Source organism: Pectinophora gossypiella, chromosome 12 (genome assembly GCF_024362695.1).
Source record: "Pectinophora gossypiella chromosome 12, ilPecGoss1.1, whole genome shotgun sequence".
Classification (NCBI taxonomy): Eukaryota; Metazoa; Arthropoda; class Insecta; order Lepidoptera; family Gelechiidae; genus Pectinophora; species Pectinophora gossypiella.
The window spans coordinates 14275046-14297656 of NC_065415.1; the positions used below are offsets into that span (position 1 = coordinate 14275046).

The 22611-nt window shown below is 37.0% G+C and overlaps 1 protein-coding gene across 5 annotated transcripts in view; it reads left to right on the plus strand.

Moving 5' to 3' along the window:
• Positions 1-7274: 7274 nt before the first annotated feature.
• Positions 7275-22611, plus strand: part of LOC126371280 (uncharacterized) — a 72300-nt gene continuing 56963 nt past the window's right edge. For 3 of the 5 annotated variants that reach the window (XM_050016570.1, XM_050016569.1, XM_050016574.1), the window contains exon 1: positions 7275-7623. The gene's annotated coding sequence lies outside the window, so the exon portion shown is untranslated. The remainder of the gene's footprint in view (positions 7624-22611) is intronic. The other 2 variants (XM_050016571.1, XM_050016573.1) reach the window with 2 other exon arrangements.

Sequence of the window (22611 nt, forward strand, 5' to 3'; positions counted from 1 at the left end):
CTTTATTCAGTTTTAATAATAAGCAGAGTGTAGTTTAGTGACAACGCAACGTACCGAATATTCAACCTCATCAGAAATCAGAAATCAGAATCATTTATTCAACGTAATTATCATGGATAAACTTGTTGAAGGTCAATGTAACATTTTTGAATTTACGTCATTTCGCAAGGTGTTATGGCTGAGGAGAAGAAATGACAAGAAACTGCAACAGCAACACATCTTTTAAAAACCAATGAGGATATACATTACAAGTTATTTAATAACTAGAGGAACACATTCAATACCAGACATTTTTATCATTTAGGTAGTCATTAATCTTATAATAAGCTTTTTTACATAAAGTAAGCTTCACGTGAGCTTTAAATTTATTTTCTGACAAATTTAAAATATTATCTGGTATTTTATTGTAAAAACGTATACATAACCCCAAAAAAGATGAATTTAATTTACTTAATCTAGAATTTTGAATAGCAATTTTATGTTTATTTCTTGTATTGTAAGTATGCCTTTCACAGTTTCTCGGAAGGAGAGATAAGTTTTTACGTACATACATAATGTTTTCATATATATATTGACTTGCGACCGTCAGTATATTTATTTCTTTAAACAGCTCCCTCAAAGAGTCCCGACAACGCAGCTTATAAATAGCGCGAACTGCTCTTTTTTGAATGATGAAAATAGTTTCTACATCAGCGGCTCGACCCCACAGCAAAATACCGTAAGACATTATGCTGTGGAAGTAGCTGAAGTAGACAAGTCTAGCAGTGGGTACATCTGTGAGTTGTCGGATCCTTCTGACGGCATATGCTGCTGAACTTAGCTTGCCCGCTAGTGATACAATATGTGGGCCCCATTGAAGTTTTGAATCTACAGTAATTCCTAAGAAAACTGTGTGTTCAACAAAATCTAGTTTCTCGTCGTTAATTTTAATGTTATTATTTACTTTCTTTACGTTTGGTAGAACAAATTTAATACACTTCGTTTTCTTAGCATTTAGAACTAGGTTATTTACTGTAAACCAACTTAGAACCTGCGACACAGCGCTGTTTGCTTCGTCAAATTCCTCTAACTTTCTGTCGATTTTAAATATAAGAGAAGTGTCATCCGCGAACAGCACAATGTCAGCTTGGTTCTGTACTACATAAGGTAAATCATTTATGTACACTAAAAAAAGAAACGGACCCAAAATGGATCCTTGAGGAACTCCCATTTGAACATGAGAGCCCGAAGAAGTTGTACTATTGATTTGTACCTTTTGTATCCTACCACCTAGATATGAATTTAACAAACTGAGAGCTCCATTATTTAGTCCATAGTGCCTCAATTTCAAAAGCAAGGTCTCGTGATCCACGCAGTCGAACGCCTTAGACAAGTCACAGAATACTCCTACGGCATTTTGCGACTTCTCCCAAGCATCGAAAATGTGTCGAACAAATGTCACACTCGCGTCTGTTGTAGACCGACCCTTAGTAAAACCAAACTGCTGGCTGTGGAGTAAGTTATTTAAATTAAAATGACATAGCAGTTGGTCGAGAATAATTTTCTCGAAAATTTTACTAAGTACTGGTAGAATAGAAACCGGTCTATAATTCGTGGGGTCTGATTTTGTGCCCGATTTAAAAAGAGGTATAACTTTACTGATTTTCATTAAATTTGGAAAAGTGCCATTTTCAACACTCATATTAAAAATGTAAGCTAGATATGGTGCTAATATATCAATAACAGAGCTCATCAATTTGACAGACAATCCCCATAAATCTTTCGAGGTTTTAAGTTTCAGCTGTTTGAATACTTTAACAATACTACTCGGATCAACGCGTTTAAAATCAAATAATTCAGTGCAAGCAGTAACATTACTTTTTAATAATATATCAGCTTGAACAGGAGAGGACCTGAGAGATTCTGTAGTTTTTACAGGGATGTTCGTGAAGAATTTATCAAAAACTTCAGCTACATCTTTATCTTGTTTTACTAACCCAGTGCCCGATTCTATATTGTATTCTAATTCACGCGGTTTAGAAGCCTTTGTTTCACTATTTATTACTTGCCAAACTGCCTTTATTTTATTATCCGCGGTCTTTATTTTACTACTAATATGCATCTGTTTGGCTGTATAACACACTCTTCGAAATATTTTAGAATAATTTTTGACGTAGCTTTTGAAACTATCAGCGTGTGTATACGTTTTTTCCTCATATAAAGAATAAAGAGTATTTCTACTTTTGCGAATGCCTACGGTAGCCCAGTCACTGAACTTGAATGATTGACTGTTGGTAACTACCTTTTGAGGAAAATTATTTTCAAATTCTTTATGGATAATAGTGAAGAAATCCCTGTAAAAATCGTCAGGATTGTCTGTATCAAAGTTTGGACAAGGTAAGTTACTAATAAGACTATTTCGATATTTCTCTATCCGATTATCAGTGATGGGTCGAGTACTAAATTTAATTTTTTGCACATTTTTAAGTACTGGAAAACTAACCAACTGCCCACTGTGATCAGACTTAAAACAGTTAAGGATACTGTTATCTTGGAAATCACAATTGCAAAAAATGTTATCTAAACATGAGGCAGTTGTTTCTGTAATTCTAGTTGGCTCCATAAATATATTAACAAGGTTAAAAGATGTAAACAAACTTAGAAATCTAGTTGTAATTGAATCTACTTCATATAAATCAACGTTAAAATCTCCACACACTATAATGGATTTATTACTTTTGGATATGACCTTCAGTACATTTTCCATCACTGATTCAAAAACTGTGAAGTTAGCACTGTATGGGGGTCTGTATACGGCCACAACAATATGTTTCTCTGTTTCTATACATGAAATCTCCATAGTGCCCTCTATCGAAAGTCCAGTAATATCTTTGCGTTCTTTATATTTTAAACTATTTCTGATAAAAATAAGGGAGCCACCACGTATTTTGATCTTTCGACAGAAAGCGCTAGCCAAATGATAATTTTCAAAACCGAATAACAATTCATAATCCTTAAACCAATGCTCAGTAATACATAAAATGTCAATAAAAAATGTCTCTAAAAATAATTCTATGTCCAATTCTTTGCCAGAGAAGCCTTGAATATTTTGGTGAACTAGTTTTAATATTCCAAGCTTCTCTTTTGTCTTATTGTCTAGTTTAAAGATGAAGTACCATTCGTGGTACATGGCTGACTACCGTCAATAAAAGGTTTTGTACTGTAGAAGACAGTACAGTCAATAAGTTTACTGCCTGGTCTGGCAGAAATGTCTGTAATATAAAAAACTAGTACTGAACATATAATTTTTTTAAAGTACTTAGATAGATATATTCTATCTGTCGTTATTAAACAATTTTGAATAAACTTATTCAAATCTAAATAAATAATATTACTGTGATGACAGGTTCTGTTGTAAAGGTGTTGGTTGAGAGAAAATATATAATTATTTTCCTCACTAGCTAATGAATTTGAGTATGGAAACGAACAAATAATTAAGTTTCCACACTCAACAGTCATTAGCGACCTATGATACTTAGATAACTGCTGTTTTGTGAGCCCTGTACTATTGCCTACTAAAAGAATAACGGTAGTGTTCGCATCATATTTACACTGGAATAGTTTTGTGATGATTTGTGAATATGACGCGCCAGGCATGCACACATTAATAATGTCATGATCAAAAGAGTTTTTTAAAAGTGGTCCTAAACCTATGCCTATATCGTCCGAGAACACAACAGTCTTTTTCGTTAGACGCGGGACAAAGTCTTTCTGGGGCGCGACGTTGTCCGGCAATGCGGTCGCGACCTTTCCGGGCCCTCGCAGCGCCCCACCTGGCGGCGCAGCGGGCGGGGGCGCCGCAGGCGCTTGCGCCGCGGACGGCGGCACTGCCGCTGACGCCCCGCGCCTCGAGGCTCCGCGGACTCTGACCCTCCGCGGCTCGGCTCCCGGCGGCACATCACCGGCCGGCGCGACACTCGGCAGCGCGGCACACGGCGGCTCGTTGTTGGGCGGTGCGGTGTCGCACATCACTGCGGACAGCGGCGCACCGTCGGGGAGCACGGCACCGCGTTTCGCAGCTCTTCGCGGTGTGGCCCTTGCCGGCGCAGCACTAGGCAACGCGGCAATAGGCGGCGCGGCTCTGCGTGTCGCAACCCTACGCGATGTGGCCCTTGCCGGCGCAGCACTAGGCGACGCGGCACTGGGCGGCGCGGCTCTGCGTGTCGCAGCCCTACGCGATGCAGTCCTGGCCGGCGCAGCAATAGGCGACGCGGCGATGGGCGGTGCGGCTCTGCGTGTTGCAGCCCTGCGCGATGCAGCCCTGGCCGGCGCAGCAATAGGCGACGCAGCACTGGGCGGCGCGGCTCTGCGTCTCGCAGCCCTACGGGGCGCGGTACCTCGCGGAGCGGTCTCGCGCAGCGTGGTACATGCGGCGCTAGTGGACGGTGAGGCTCCAGAAATTACGACCAACCCCCCGCGCTGCAAATCCTCGCTAGACTCGCTGCTTGTTTTGGCGCGGAGTGTTTCCAGCTCCAGGTTTCGGTCGTGCACCAGAGACTCAAGCCGTTCCGTATTAATAACCAGGGACTCTGTTGCCTTGATGTGTTCAGTGATTTCCTTCTGTGCATTCCCATATAATTGCTGTAAACGTGCTAATTGGCGTTGGAGCTCACAATTTTCTTGTCTCAATTTATGTGTTTCTTCACAACCTTCATCATCATCACTATATTTATCACTCATTGAGGTGAGATCTATGGTCATGGACTCATTATTTTGGCAATTTTCTCCACGGACTAACTCATTGTATAACGCCATAGTTTGTTGTGACTCGTTGATGGAATGTTGGTCCTCATGAGCTTTTATTGTATTGTAGGCTATAGCAACCTGTTGCTCTAGTTCTCTGATACGATTTAGAGCAGCCTCATGGTTGTTTCGACATTCATCCTGTGAGTTGATCACGGATTGTAAGTAGTCCCGTTGGTGTTGCAAGTCCTTATACCGACCATCTAACTCGGTGAGCTCGTTCTTTAAAGACAGTATTCTATTATTTACATTAATTACTTCTGCCTCACTCTCTTCATGTTCTTCTAGAAGCTTCATGCATTCTTCTTGAGACGCCTGTAGTTCAAGAAGGGCTTGCTTCAGTTTTTGTTCTAAGTCCTTTTTGCTGCAGGGAGCCATACTAGACAGAATCTGAAAGAATAAAGGAAAGGCAGCAGTAACTATTCCAAGAAAAATAGAAAATACCTATAATATTGTTAATAATATTTTACTTAGCAATCTGCAATAAGTACCTACATAACAAAATGCTTTGTGTACGTTATTTATGTCTAATTTGTGGAGTAAAAAGTTATGTTTTACACTGCTACAATATACAATATAATGCCAACAATATAATGTTATTGTAAGTGTGTAAATAAATAGAAAAACATTGTGTGTTTCCGTTTTTTTGTCGTCAACTATGTTTCCACTTAACGTCAAAACAAAGCGAGACTACAACGGCGCCGGGTGTGAGGTTGGACTTTAATCTCTGGTGTGATCTGTGTACTATTATGTTATAGCAATAATATTTATCGCTAGCTAATGTAATAATATGGAACAAAGCAATACTCCCCAGGTTTTAGTCCGTATTTTCGAATTTGTAACGTCGGTGTCCGTTGGTCTCCGTACGACAATCAGCTGATTTGAATTTACACCAATATTTCCACTTCAAATACACAAATTTCTATTTTACACACTTTATATACTAAAATTAACACAAATACAAGTAAATTAGTCGACTAAAAACTATGATTATAATAAAAATACGAAATTAAAACTAAGATACGCGTCTTGACATTTACGCGTCAGTGTTGCCACATCATATTCATGATTCTGAGTTAATATCAAATTCTTACCGCGCGCCTCGTTAAAATCAGGGATATGAGTATCCCGATTGAGTAACACTGTTGCAATATACAGGGTGTTAGTGACATCGTAACGAAAACTTTGAGAGATGATTCAGACTATGATTCTGAGTTGATATCAAGTGGATTTTTTTGATAAGTAATCATTTATAACCCAAATATGAATTCGAAAACAAATTCGACAATCAATGGTTTAGACCTGTTTCGAACCTGCGACCCCAAAGTGACAGGCAAGCGTTCCACCGACTGGGCTACCACGGCTATTGACAAATAATTGAAAATAAAATCTATTTTTGACATTTCTGACGAGTGGGTTTATTGAATGCCTCGTGTTCATTTTGTTTTAGCTCTGGGTACTATAATAAGAAGTGTATTGGTCTGCAATGAACGACTACAAAGTATTATACTGGTTTCCATAAAACACAATCGTAAACTGTTGACATATTTTGCAAAATAGCGATAAGTACATGCTACATAAATTCACGCTCGTAATTTATGTACTGTGGACTTGGATGACAAGTAGTTTGGAACTTACTGAAGTTTTTATTTTCGTCCCTGAATATGAAAATACGTGGAACGATAAAATTGTTTGCTTTTTAAAACTGTAGCTTCAATTCCCTTGGTGGTAATTGCGATTATATTCTAAAAAATAGTAAGTTATTTTTCATAAACCTAATTCGTTAATATATTAAACACCCCACAATACAAATTCCTCGGATTGTCTCTGGGAATGGAGTTCGCTTAATAATATTAGGTATTCTTCTTCTATCGTGTAAGTGAGGTGGATTACCAACCTCAACAACACAAAATTAAAAATAAATTTATTAGGTATTAAAACTCAGTTACCTTATAGCAGAGAATAAGGAATAATACTACGTACTTATAGCTAAGAGATTTTTGAATAAGATGTCTAAATAAAGATATATTATATGAATAAGTAGGTCGCTGCCTCTATTGAGATAGAGTTTCAGGCCGTAACGGGATTGAAATTCGATTTTTAATTTAACGAAACAATACCTTTCGATTATGTTGACTGATGTGCCCTTGGTCTATTCAGTTTAGTTTTAACAGGGAGGATTTTCATGAGTCTATTTATAGACTTCCTTTTTTTTTTATCTTTCTTAAGAAAGATACTTTAATAAGTAGATACCTATAGTTAATAGTCTTACGATTTTTTTTCAGGTGGTAGAATTAATGACGCTCATTTACAATAATTACAGCAGTGAGAATGACTAACGTTTTCGCAAGAACCCTTTGATACGATTTACATTTTCACGAGTGATTCAAGCCCTGACCCGATTGTTAGGGGTAATCGAGATTAAAATCATCGATAAGGAGTAGTGACCACCATCGTTCGCCGACAACGCCGCCGCTCGGCGCTCAGTCGACGAAACGAACGCCACACGGCGACGCGTCTCATTCTCAACACAAAAATACGCGCGAGTCTGTAAACGAAGCAAAAATGTTTCCAACACTGGCCAAATAGAATAAACAAAAACCGTGACGCCATTTTGGAATTCTAAATTCGAAAGAACGCGGGAAAACCCGTTCGCGCGCCCGCGGTTCGATCGTGTAATTTTCAAAAATGACTTGACAATAAAAACTAAATATAATAGTGTCGTGTAGTGCTTAGTGTAGTTTTATTTAAGCGCCTCACTTTAGTGTGTAATTTAGTGTTATAAAGTGTTTTTATGTGTCAATAAAGTGCTCAATTTGTGTGTAAAAGTAGGAGGTTATGGTAAGATTTTTATAGAGCCTAGCCTACGCATTGGCGTTCGAAACCAACTAATTACCTTAATAGGCTTAACAACTGAAAGGAGACCTTGAAAATGAATATAATTCATTCAAATGAAAGCCTTCATGTGTCACACAATGGAACTTGATCAAAGTTTCAATAACTTTGCCGCAAATTATAGAGTAGGCACGCTAAAACAAATTGCGACCACTTATAGTCTACTACTGCTTGAAGCGCTATACTTATCCCTGTTATTACATTTATAAATATTAAAAAAAAACAATAATCTACGATAATCAAATGGAACTGTCTATGAGTGTGTCTCATTATGCTTTACGCATCGTTTTCTTTCGAAATATCTGAATGATTCCAAACTTTTTTAGGGATTTGAAAGGTTTTTTTTCTCATCGTTCAAAAAAACAACACAATCAAAAAAGGTGCTCCCAAAACTCTACCAAAAAACACCTAAGTATTAAAAATAGTGATTATTTGACAGTTGCACGTTGCACATATAGGTACCTAATGATCTCGGTGGGAGCGCAATATTGGCGCGAAATCCCGTTGGTTTACCCACCTGGCCAGTATTCTCGGATCTGCTGATTTATTTCTAATGCAAAACCCGCCAACGTTTATTCCTGGACAACATAACGCAAATAAATTCGGAAACAAACGCAGGGACAAGTCGTCACCTCAACGCTTTCTTATGCTCTAGCAACTTTAAATATCATAATTTATTTTCAGTTCTTTTTATATATATAATTATTTATTTCCTCGCATTATCATTTAGACTAAAGTACTAAATTGACAGAATACAGTTCATCATCATTTTAAGACTGTTTTAGTATGTGGTGTGGTTTCGGTTGATTAAGGGCACTGGTGCCCAGCAGAGGGACAATATTCTTATTATATATAGGCTGTTTATGTTTTATCTATGTGGCTACAAATTGATTTCCGATCACTTTGTTATAGTCGTGTTCACCCTAATATAAATCCTAATCGTGTGTTAGAATCAAAGATGAAGTTAAGAAAAAGTCAGTGTGGGTGTGTGTGTGTATTTAGGTTTGTAATTTGTTTACCATTTCAAGACTTGATATCTTTCATGTTGGATTGTATTTATTGATTTCGAATATGAAGTACGTTTTGCGAAATGTTTCCGTTCACTTCCAAGGCGGCATTTTCATTCATTATGTATGAATGAAAACTGCAGTTTAATGAATGAAGGTCGCTAGACTGTACCTTACACGTGTCTTGAAACTTATTTATGGTTTGTACGTTTTTATTTACATTTTTTAAATGTTTTTTAGGGTTCCGATCCTCAAAAGGAAAAATGGAACCCTTATAGGATCACTTTTTTATGGATTCGTCTGTTTTTATTGTATACTTTTTTATTCCTGTTGTCCTTATTTTTGTATCTCGTGTCCGTCGTGATCAATATAGTATATTTAAAATTAACCGTTGTCAATCACAGACACAACAGAGAGCAGACTTTCCAAGCTCTTGAATGACAACCGTCAATGAATCCATCAGCTGCTGTCGCTGTAGTCGAAATCGACTGTGAAGCATCATCAGTATATTTATCTTATTTACTATGACATACACCAACTATACCACCCGTAGAAGTTAAACCTTTATTCTCAAAAAGACAGACAGAAGACAGGGACAAAAATGTATGGGATTGACATACGGTGACTTGTGAATTCCATACATTTTTATCACTGTCACTATCGTTTCCGGCCAAGTAGTTAATGCCATTTGCGGCAAATCTACAATAAGCCACGTCAAAAAATCAACTACCGATTGTCATAATCCTTTACAACTTGGCTAATGTCTCTCGGCACAGGCCACTTCTTATCCACGCTGCTCTACTGCTGGTTGGTAGATAACCAACCAGCTAGAGACTAACCCACTAACCAAGAAACTAACCAACCTGAAAGTATAAATGTGGGACTTACCACTTACATATTTTTTTTTACTTAGTTATCCATGAAATTAGAAAATTGAACATAGGAAAATCTTTACGGGGCCATCTATATTGTTTTTGAGGAAAGTGGCCCTCATTATTTTCTTTGAAATTTATATTATACATAGAGATGGCGAAATATCATCAATTGGCGGAAGGCGAGAGGGAAACCACTACCCTATTTTTCCCTAAAAAGTAGCACGGACAATCCTACCGACATGAGCGTGGCTCTTAAATTAGTGATGTGAAATATCATCAAATATTTCTTTGATGAAAATAAAATCCGTTATTGCGCGGGAAAATAATTTGAATATCTTCTTTAACGATAGGAATGTTATTGTCCTCTTTGTCGAAGCTGAAAGTTCTTGCCATTCCGGAACACTTGGAATCCCTTTTTTGGCGGCCGTCGTAATTTTTCATGAAATACGTTGCTACCCAGGGCTATAAGACAGTTGTGTAACGCATTTTTATTAACTATTTGCTAGGCTACATTACATTACAATACAAATATACTTTACTATATGTTACACGAGACCTCACTCGTGTGAGAATTTAGATTTGTGTCTTTATCACCTGTTTGTCTCATGATTCCATGCTTTAGAAGGCACGTTAAGCCGTTGGTCCCGGGCTCTTAGCAAAAACCCGCACTGGAGCAGCGTGGCGGAGTATGCTCCATACCCCCTTAGGTTGAGTGAAAGGAGGCCTGAACCTGGCATTGTTTAAATGAAAACTTTAAACGGTAGATTTACAAATCCTCCCCGCCAAACTTATGAAGTTTGATGGCGAGTACCGCTCACATGCTTATTTCATAATTTACCTACCGACAGTACATAATTATTAATACAAATAATATTACTTACAGCTATCGAGCAATACACTTCTTAGTTTTAATTTTAACAGATTTTAAACGTAACGTACTTATATAACATAACATAACATAAACAGCCTATATACGTCCCACTGTTGGGCACAGGCCTCCCCTCAATCAACCGGGTTTTTTTTAAACGTATATAGGCTACTTAATTATGTTATGTATTATATATGTTTATGTAGTAAGTATGTAGGTATAATATGAAAGGCTTCCGCGTTCCTATGCTTGACATTATCTCCGTCGCGTTCAACAACAATGTAAGATTATAGGTAAATACGTATTATATCAAGATATTTCTTCCATTGTTCCTTATAATGTTTCTTTGCTAAATTATCATAATCTTGGCATTATTTATACCAGTCGCGAAAAGGATTACTTTTTAGACAATGGCCCTGATTCCAGTATACACAATGTCTAATTTTATTTTAAGTTATACCTGTCATTTTCTTATCCACCGAAAAGGAAGGGAACGAGTATTTGATATGCATAAATTATGGAACACATGTCAATTTTAGACAGAAATCAATAACTCACAGAATTAAGTTGACAGCACACGTCTAACGGGTTGCATATCAGCGAGATACCTACGTTATTCGCCCGGGTTTTTCATTCATTTTGAAATGAACAGTTGTCAGTCATCCGTCCTTTTCCTTTTCACCGGATAATAAAAAATAAAATTAGGAGGTGTCTGCATGAATCGGGAGAGTCTCATAGGAAGTACGTATTAAAATTACACAGTCATTCTCTCTCTTTAGCATAGAATAAGGAATAATACTACGCATAGAACGGTAACTCCCCGCCAGCGTCTCATCTAGTTTACCTCAACAGAGAGCCAATTGGGATATAGTTACCTATTATGTTATGTTCTTTACAAATTTCCAACCCTCTTGTTTTTTTTTGACGTGACTTATTGTAGATTTGCCGCAGATAGCATTAACTACTTGGCCGGACAAATGGGGAGCGCTGAAAGCTCTCACCCGGTACAAATTTCCAACCCAAGGCTGTCTCCCTAGAACTAACCACTAAACTACCAATCAAAAGCAGTCCTCTTCAATACGGGACTATTATAGACCACATGAGTGTGGTCTACAGTCCTCAGTTGACAGTTCTCTAATTGATCACTCTCTGACTGATTACAGAGCTGACAGCTTCCCAATCAATCTTAATTATGATGGATCTTGGTACAGTCCGGAAGTTTTCGATAATTACATGAAGAGCTTTTTGCTTTGTTTCTGTGCCCGTAAAACCTTAACATTAACTAACCGTTTTTAACAATTAGGTCAATTGCTTATATGTGTAAATTATTATTACTATTGCATGTTATAATTTTGCAAACTGTACCTACCATTTTTAAAGCGAATAAATGAATTATTTATGAATTAAAAATCAATCACTACTCATCCTCATTTATTTAAAAAAATACTTAAATATTTTACATCTAAAAAAGACGATACAGCCTGTAATGACACATAAAACTGAAATTTATTTTAATCTGACAGCTCTAAAAAAGTACAAGAAACAGTACAAGATAGAAACAGAGCTAGTTTTAAAACTATCAAATTAAATTAAAATTATTATAATTTTAATCGTTCGTTCCTCCTGTTCTTTAAATAAGAAAGACAAGAGGATAGGTAGTCTCAGGAATAAGGTTGAATTATGAAAATGTTGATAGAGTTTACGGACATAAATGTATGCAGATTAGTACGTAGGTACCATAAGTACCACGGACTTGACAAATTGACCACAATCATACAAATAACAACGATTCATAATAGTATTCTGTGGCCATGAATAAAACAGCTTGATTATACAAAAGAAAATGTCATCACATTTCCATAGTAAAGGTGCCAACTAAATTGTATTAACAACATTTTATGTTTTTTTAAAGAAAGTCTAGGGCTCTGTGCTGAGGTTTTTCTTGCAGCTTTTCCCCGGCTATACAGGTTGTGAGAAGCTGTGTAGTTTAAGGCGGATGAGATGTTCGTTATGTAAAAAATTACGATTCAAAATGTAACTAAGTACCTACTGAATTAAGATATTTTTGAATTTGAATACGACTGTACTTACTTAGGTACCGATTATTCAAATCCACTGTTGAAATAGACGGGTTTCTTGAGGCAGAAAAGCTTCTTAACGTATGAATGTGAGATGAATTCTCATTTCGGTTTGACTTCAGAGTTGAGCCGAGTACTGACAGATTTTCAGTAGGTAATTTGATGTGGCATGCCTGCATCTAAGATCCTCAGTCGTTTTTCCATCCATAAGCAGTCTTTTTCTAAGCAGTATTGACGTGTAGAATGTGTATCAATTACCTAGGTCTACATACGAGTAGGACTTTTGAGAATTTTGCCTTACTGGGAAGTCTCTCTCTCTCTCTCGATCTTTATTTAAGAGCTGCGCTCTTGTCGGTGGAGTAAAAACATTTTCATTACTCCATAGATAGGATGTGTAGAAAGGTGGTTGCCCCAATCGCCTTCCGTCTACTGGGAAGTCTAATGGGTACAAAATTCCGAGTGGTCCTACCAGTAAGTCTATTGGGAAGGAAATTCCTAGTAGTTCAACTGGTAAGACTACTGGGAATATTTCGCTTTGGGGTAGCCAGTCACACTGCTTACTGCTAATTGTGGCCGCGAGTGTATTAACTTTTCTTTTCTTTGTGGTAATTAAACTTCATTGATGTAAGAGACTGTCCGGGCGGGTGCTTGAGAAATGATCGAAGCAGTAAATGGGAAATCCCGGGACTGCAAGAGTTTTAGGGATTTTATTGTCTTACCCAGGACAAAGAATGATGATTCGAACTAAAAGACAATGGAGAAGACTAATCATGTGAAGCTTACTTTATGTAAATAAACTCGTAAGATTAATGATTACCTAAATGATAAAATTTCTTGGTATTAAATGTGTTCGTCTAGTTATTAAATAACTTGTAATGTACTTAATACATTTTTTTTAAAGATGTGTTGCTGTTGCCGTTTCTTGTCATTTCTTCTCTTCAGCTAACACCTTGCGAAATGATGTAGATTCAAAAATGTTAAATTGACCTTCAACAAGTTTATCCATGATAATAACGTACAGGGGTCAATGAAAGGAGGGTTGTCTGAATAGATTTTGTATATTTTTCCTTTATTTTTTATTGTGATGTGTTTTTTATTATTATTATTATTTGTAAAATTGCCATTTTTAGCTGTAAGATTTGTTTTTGTAATGTAGAAAAATGATTGTTTTGTTTATGGTGTAAATAAAAACTGATAATAACGTAAAATAAATAATTTCTGATTAATAAATTAAATAATATAAATTATACACACCAACTCTTCCTCAATTATGTTTAAGTCCCATAATTATAATAGGGGGCGAGCCTGTTGCTATTCATCGGGCACCAATCCTTGTAAAAAGTAATAATAAGTGCGACATTTAGTCACGTGTTTCTATGACGTCACAGGTTGCTTTTTCATACAAATTCCATAGTAATTTCGTGTTTTGACGTTTAGAAACGACCTATGCAGGGGTAGTTTTCGCTCACGCGAGTCCCTCTCAAATTCAACGTCTACAGGTAATACAAAATCGTTTCATGCGGAAAGCCACGGGAGCTCCGTGGTTCCTTCGCAATGAAAATCCGCACATTGACCTAGGTCTGCCAACCATTGCCCAATGGCTCAATTTAGCTTCCAAACGTTTTTTCGATTCTGCTCCGCACCACCCAAATCCCCTGGTAGTTGCGGCTTCCGAGTACATTCCGCTTAGGGACGGTACTGAAAAGTATCGGCGTCCGAAGCACGTAATATACGATCCCGACGACCCGATTACTCTAGCCATAGAGGCAGCCAATCAGCTCGCGACACCAAACACTTCAGGTCCCCGATACCGACCCCGCCGGCGTGGTCGACGATTTCCCTCATTCAGCGCTTATCGCTATCGACCCACTAGGGTCGATTAATTCTTTCAAATATTTTTCCTCTCAGACGACGGCGACGCCCTGAGCCGAGGTTCGCGCCCAACTGGGCACCCTCAGGCCTGTTGTCTTAAACGTTGTACCGGGTGAGAGCCTTCAGCGCTCCCCATTTGTCCGGCCAAGTAGTTATTGCCATCTGCGGCAAACTTACAATAAGTCACGTCAAAAAAAAAGACTTTTAGAAAAAAGTAACTCATTTGACTAGTTGGAAACTACCTTATCTGGAGGTGTAATAATAACGTTACAGACCCTTGGACAAAATACTAAAGGCTGTTATAGTCCCCAAAAATAGAAGTCAAACATCTGCCTTCGAAATCACGTGTCGATATTGTCGAAGCACGTTTACACGTTTAATGTTGAATAACTATAATAGTATTCAAATTCAAATTCAAATTCAAAAATATCTTTATTCAGTAGGTAACATAGTTACACTTTGAATCGTCAATGTATGTAATGTAATGTAAGTACGTGTTACCGTCACGTTTTGCGATAGAAATCCACGAGTTGACGTATGAGGTTTACAATGTCGAAGAAACGACCTTACTGAGGCATAGAATAAAGAATAAAATACAACGAACAGAACGATTACTCCCCTCCCCGCGCCAATATGTATCCGGCGTCGACCTCACCCCCTTTGGGTCTTACTTTAGTCGTAAGCCGCTAAGGAGTGAGGGGGCGCGCGGAGTATCCGTTTCTCTCGCTCGCTTGCACTTACGCGTCAGACGTCACACGGTAAGAATAGTATTCTTGTATGAAGTGTCTGGTAACCTAATCCATGAGGATGTAGGTATGTAAAAAAAAAATACATAAACGGCCAGAGACCTCCTCCGGTTAAAAAAATATATTTGCTAGTAAAATATTTACTTACAGTTTTAATGATTTAAATATGTGTGACAAGTACCTAATTAAATACATTAGTCAATAATTCACTTAATTTTCAATAATAAAGTTTACGTCCTTGGAAAGTTGGATATACTAATTTCATGGTTGCACTTACGTCATCAATGGGCTAGCAATGGCGGCTTGTCATAGGATTGAGCTTACCTGGTTTTCTTATACCATGAATAGGATAATGTGGCTTCTGCGATTCTCGTGGACGAGCAATCAAGCAAGTCAACCTCCCTAGAGATCCCGTTGAGTATTCTCAGCGCCGTCGGAAGAGGGACATATTTTCAATATATCCGTCCTACACCTATGTTATGTGTTATGAAGTTGTTTGGTAGACCCTGAAGGCCACGAGTCGAAAACAAAGAGATTTATTTAAGCGCTCGCTATGAATTCATTCCATTACAGTACTTTGAATTGTATTACATTAGTATAAATAAGTGGAATAATTATGCGATGTTTACTGCCGCAGTTGGCGGAGACACATCAAATATGGAAATGAATTTGCTTTGCTCTCTTTCTCATCTTTTCTAGAATTGGGTAGTTTGGTAACTCAAACATAAATTATTTAAATACTGTAATATTATCTATAAGTCACACTGTTTTCTTTTTATGGCCGATTTTTTTATTGTTTTCTAAATATATTTTTTTACATTTGGCCGCCATCTTAGTAATGAAAGAATTTGAAGTGACACAGTACGCTAGAATGTCAACAAACATACATACATAAACTCACGCCTATATCCCACCGGAGTAAGCAGAGACTATGGAATTCCATTTGCTTCGATCGTGACAGACTTCTCTTGCTTCCTTCACATTCATTAATCGTTTTATACACGCACGCCAGTTCAGAGTAGATCGTGCTGAACCTTTTTTAAAGACATCTCCAATTTGGTCAATGTACGTCCTTCTCAAAAATAATGAAAAATAAGTGACTAGAATGAGTGTGTGTGTGTGTGTGTGTGTGTGTGTGTTAAACAATTTTGTTAAAATAAAAAATTAAACATTCTGAGCTACTGACTTAGAAATTGGTCTATACTTAGTAGTTTTCATAATCATATCACCTACACAGGACTATTCTAGTTTGTAATCGTCACTTCTATTCGAGATCACAATATCGTATGTGAATGTTTTAAGTACCTTATGATAAACACTATTTTAATAACTAATAACTAGCTACCTAAGTAAAAAAGTTACGCTATTAGTTATTTTCGTGGACCGGTACGACTCGCCGCTACCATCGGTGACTCGGGCCGGTCTCATGTAGCTTATTTTTATGTTGTCGTATTTCGAATCTGTTTACTAATACTAGGTTAAGCTTTCTGTTACTAACATAATATGGACTAAGCTATTAATATTTTTATGAGGGTAGTTATCTCTTTAGATCTCGTATAAATTATAAGCATCGCATAAAAGTGACAGAGACGCACTAGGATCCGAATGCTCATTCATTTCAAAGAGTTAAAAAAGCACTAAGTAATCAATAAAAAAAATGGAGTTCGTTGGCCGAGTGACATCACCAACCCTGTTTGCAAGGGTATTTTGGACCCGCCAGAGGCCTTTAATATGGGTAATATACCTGGTACCTTTACAGTACTATAGACCAGAGCAATTGCTGCTAACTAACATCATTAGATAGTTACTAGTAAGGTATATATTACGTAAAGTGAGGTTACTTTCTTTTCTTCTGTCTGTTGTTAGACATACATACATACATAAACTCACGCCCGTAATCCCTAATGGGGTGGGCAGAGCCACAAGTAAACAAAGACAACTTGCAGCCACTGTTGATACGATGTCGTAAGCTGGATATGATGAACCTTATGGTGATAAGGGACGTTAGACGACCCAAAATAATCTCAACCAAAACACCTACAACCTGCACTGTACATCTACAGCCATATCATCACAAAGCTCGCATTTTCCTTTGATTATTTATGACAGAACAGAGAACAAGCATTCTCCAAGGTTGATCCGCCATTTTAATCTACGCCATGTTTTGGCGGGAACCAATCGCGCTGAGTGTTGCGTTGCGTTCCCGCCATTTTGACAGTTATTGCCGCGTGTATAAGGTGCAAGGCTAATAATTATAATAAATCATTTATTTCAAGCAATAAATCATCTACATTTATTTATATTTTTGATAAGCTTTATTTTTGTCTGAACGATCGCTTCCTTTCCTACTAAAGTCATGAACTATAATGTACCCACTTCAGGACTCTGTCGCACTAACATATTTGACATTTAGTGAGACTTACAGTTCAATTTGTCAAAAAAGTTAATGTGACATGGTACCAAAGTGTATACATATTAATGCTCGTGACCATACATAGTATATTATAAATTTTTGTAAGTATTAAATGGCCGTAAGGCGCTAAGGTAAGGAGTATGAGGGAGCGCGCGGATTGTCTGTCTCACTCACTCTTACGCGTTAGGCAGCTCACGGTTAAAATGAGATTATTGTATGGAGTGTCCGGGGTGCGCTAACTAATTTCATACGTTTAATAAGCGATGGACTACCATAACTTCACCTCGTTTATGCCTCGAAAAAAAATAAACAAAAGAAACTTAAGTACACTAAACAAACAAATACCTCTTCTACTCCACTTTAATAATAATAACTTCATTACAACTTCGCGACCACTTTCACAAAACTTTGTGTAAAATTCTGTACAAATGTCAGCGCCATAGAAAACTACCATATTTTAGGCAACTACGCATGTCTGTTATGCATGAAATTAGATTATAGGTTAAACGAGGGAAAATCTTTACAGCGCCATCTAATTGTTTTTGTAGAAAGTAGTCTAGAAAGTCCCTCATTTTCGTTAAATTTTACTATACCACGGATTTGTTTAGAACTGGGACATTATGCTGAACTGACAGTGAATAAAAAACAAACCATGTTCAGCGCTTATCTATGACTCTCGGTCGGGCGTGACTTCAGGACCCCGATACCGACCCCGCCGGCGTGTTCGACGATTTCCCTCATTCAGCGCTTATCGTTATCGACCCACTAGGGTCGATTAATTCTTTCAAATATTTTTCCTCTCAGACGACGCCCTGAGCTGAGGTCCGCGCCCAACTGGGCATCCTCAGGCCTGTTGTCTTAAACGTTGTACCGGATGAGAGCCTTCAGCGCTCCCCATTTGTCCGTCCAAGCAGTTAATGCCATCTGCGGCAAATATACAATAAGTCACGTCAAAAAAAAAGGTCGGGCATGACGTGGGTATGACGCAAAAGCCGACTAGAATAGTTGCCACCATAATGATGATAATCTGATCACCTATCACCACATTAACTCCCGACTATATCCCAACTGAACTAAGTACCCACACCTCACCGACCTTTCTGCCGACATACCCCGGCTGAGAAGCAAGCTGGTGACCACTGGTTCCATCATATCTATCGTAGGACTTTATACAGGGTATTAGTGATATCATGGGATGATTTAGGCTTAGATTCTGAGTTGATATCAAGAGGAATTTTCCGTCGCAAAAGTATGGTACGGAAAATAATTTAAAAAAACATTAAAATTTTCATGAATTTTCCGACAGGAAAATTCCACTTGATATCAACTCAGAATCAATGTCTGAATCATCTCTCTCAGTATTCGTTACGAGTATGTACTTGTACAGGGAGTAAGTGACATTGTAACAAATACTGAGGGGGATGATTCAGCTTATTATTCTGAATTAATATCAAGTGGAATTTTTCATCGCAAAAGTATAGAATTTAAAATAATTAACAAAAATACATGAATTTTGCGACGGAAAATTCCACATGATATCAACTCAGAATCATGGTCTGAATCATCCCCCTCAGTATTCTTACGATGTCACTAACACCCTGTATTAATAAAAATGTAAAAGTAACTTCCAATAACATTTTTCATCGCATGTATTTTCGGTGGCCGGTCGCGGACGTTCCCATAATAATGGCCCTGACCTAACCTTGAAATTAATAATGTTTGTAAAACTGCCCTTATAAGCGTACAGGTTTAGTTTAGCAGGTTATTTTTGTACGTGTTTTTTTTTAATAAATGTATGGGTATGCTTCATAACCCCTCGGGTTGATTGAAGGGAGGCCTGTGCCCAGTAGTGGGACGTTTATTAGCTGTTTAAACAGCCTATATACGTCCCAATGCTACACATACTCTACAACGCTGCTCCGCTGTTGCGTTATGTAAATAAATAAACGTAATTTTTATTTACTACTAGACATGATGGCAATAATAATATGTCTTCATATAGAAGTAAGTTGAAGGGTGAAAGAAAACGTGTATTTTTTATTAGGTAACTTCAGATATTATCCGTGCTTCAGATTTAAGCAAGAAGTGGGCACAGATCAGATAGTTGTTTTGTGCCGAGGTTTTTCTTGCAGCTTCTTTTACTCGGCTATACAGGTTGTGAGAAGCTGCAGTAGTTTTAGGCGGATGAGACGTTCGTTATGTAAAATTGACGATTCAAAGTGTAACTATGTTACCTACTGAATAAAGATATTTTTGAATTTGAATTTGAGTTTGCAATAAAGACACACATATTGTACATACAATACTTAGTTTTTTGGATGCGGCTTATTGTAGGTGTCCCTCAGGTGGCATTAACTATTTTGTCGGATAAAACTATTACTAGTGATAATTATAACAGTAGTAGGTAAGAATAAAGGACTTTCCAGGTTAAGTTCCTCAAAAACAATATAGATGGCGCTGTACAGATTTTCCTTCGTTTAACTTTCTAATTTCATGGATAACAGACATATGCATCTTTTATATTTGTTTTTGGGTATAAATGATAACCATTTTTATTATACCCAAGCTCAATTACATTTTCCACCCATTAATATTCTGATTAAAATAAAGAGAAGCAATATAAGTAGTTTAGGTAGCAACCTAATGTGATCCAAATATCAAGCAACAATTATTTTTAGAGATTCTCTTAAAATGCATAAATGTTTTTGTCATAATTTTAATTATCATAAACCTTCTTGCATAAGGTTATTTAGCATAATAGTACTTTCCCATAATAATATCTAGGAATACTGGTTTTTTAGGTATAACTTATTTTTGGACTAATATTTGTTGGCATAAATTTGATTCGCATATAAATAGCTTTCCATAATTCTTTTTTAGAATAATAGTGTTTAGTCATAATTTTTACAAGGGATAACAGTAGGTTAGGGTGCGGCGGCAGCATGTTTATCTTACACACCAAAAGTATACTTACTGAATGATAACCAACAGCATGAAATAGTGTCAAAAAATATAAAAAGTCACAATCATGAACCAAATGCAGCCAAGGAAAAGTAAGTTTCGAAAATGTTTAAAGTTGTGCCAAAACTTTTCTTATTCGGAGTATAGTTTTTATGCTTATAATAATTATGCTTATATATCATTATTGTCATTAATTATTATGCTTATAGTGGTTATGAGTTTCAAAATTATGCTTAAAAGGTTATGACAAATTAATACTATGCGTAACTAATAATAGGACAAGTAACAGTATGCCAAGTTAAATTATTACATAAAATTTTATGAGTAAAAATAGAGAACCTTATTTTTATATATGCTTCTGCCATTACATTGTATTTTGGAATAATTATTTACCCGAGTAATGAGAAAATAGGTAATTATCACGTTAAAACTGTACAGCGCCATCTATATTGTTTTTGGTGACAGTAGCCTGGAAAGCCCCTCGTTACGGAACTAGTAATATTCGTACTACGTTAGAATTGATGAATAACTACTTTACTACTGTTTCTACTATTATTGTACTACTTACCTTTTTTAATACATATATATGTATGTATGTATACATACATAAACTCACGCCCGTAATCCCTAATGGGGTGGGCAGAGCCACAAGTAATCAAAGACAACTTGCAGCCACTGTTAATACGATGTCGTAAGCTGGATATGATGTACCTTATGGTGATAAGGGATCAGCCTATCGCCCATAACATTAGTCCATCATGTTATATGACACAATCCCTCTGTCGGTTTTTACGACATGCCCGGGAAGACAAGCAGCTGAACGTTTTCTATGTTTTTTATTTGCTCCCAGAACAGCATAGAAGTATAAGTATTTTTTTTAATAATAATGGTTATTATCTAACTGGACATTATCTGTCCTTTATATTTTTCTTCCGGAAGTTTTACTTCCGGTGTCCTTTACGCCGGTAAACTCACAAATATTTTATTATAGTAAGACATTGGTGAACCGCTGGGTGCGGGCAGCGCAGGACCGATCGTCGTGGAGATCTTTGGGGGAGGCCTATGCCCAGCAGTGGGCGTCGTACGGCTGATGATGATGAAGACATTGGTGCTGATTCCTGTACACACCATCTAATTTAATTTTAAGTTATACCTGTCATTTTCTTATCCGCCGAAAATGAAAGGTACGGGCAATCGACAGGCATAAAGTTTATGAAACACATGTCAATATTAGCCATAATAACCTGACAGAATCAAGTTGACAGCACACTTGAAAGGAGTTGCATATCAGCGAGATGTCTATATAATTCGCCCGGGTTTATGCATCCATTTTAAAATTGACAGTTGTCAATCATCCGTCCCTTTCCTGTTCGGGGGATAAGAAAATGACGGGTATAACTTAAAATAAAATTAGATGGTGTCTACAGGAATCAGCACAATATATTCTAAAAATAGAGACATTCTCATATTTCTTTGTACACAGAAAATTACTATAGTGTTATATCAATGCAGCAAATGGTATTTGGCCTTTTTCAGTAACAAATATAAAAAAAAACACGGAATAACACAGCTTACAACCAAAACACGCAAGAAAGACAATTTACACAAGAGAGTACAAATAAATATTCTGTGGACCCTGCTAGGTCAGGCACGGAAATCGTGTCTCTCACAAATACAACATCGACTAAGTATATTAAATACATCCTATAATATTTACTTAAACTACGAAAAGTAAAAAAGTAAAGTAAAAATTATTTATTTACCAAATAAAGTAAAATTAACACAAGTTAATAGCCCTGCACTAGGGTTTCCCTTACATCGCAGTGGCCTTATGACAAACCATTTTTTCATAAAGATTAAAAATAAGAAGTCCAGTGGAGACTCAGGTATGTACATTGAATTAAAAAATAATAGGAACATATATTCATTTTAAATTAAAAGAGATCAGGAATTAAACATGTAAGTAAGTACTTTAAACTCTAGGAATCTTTAGAATCTTACAATTATAGAGATACAAAAACCTATCATTTTCGGCCCAACCCTTCAGGAAATAGATGTAATCTTTGTAGGTCGTAAAAAGTTCTAAAAGAACAAAGTTGCGGGTCTCCCCTAAT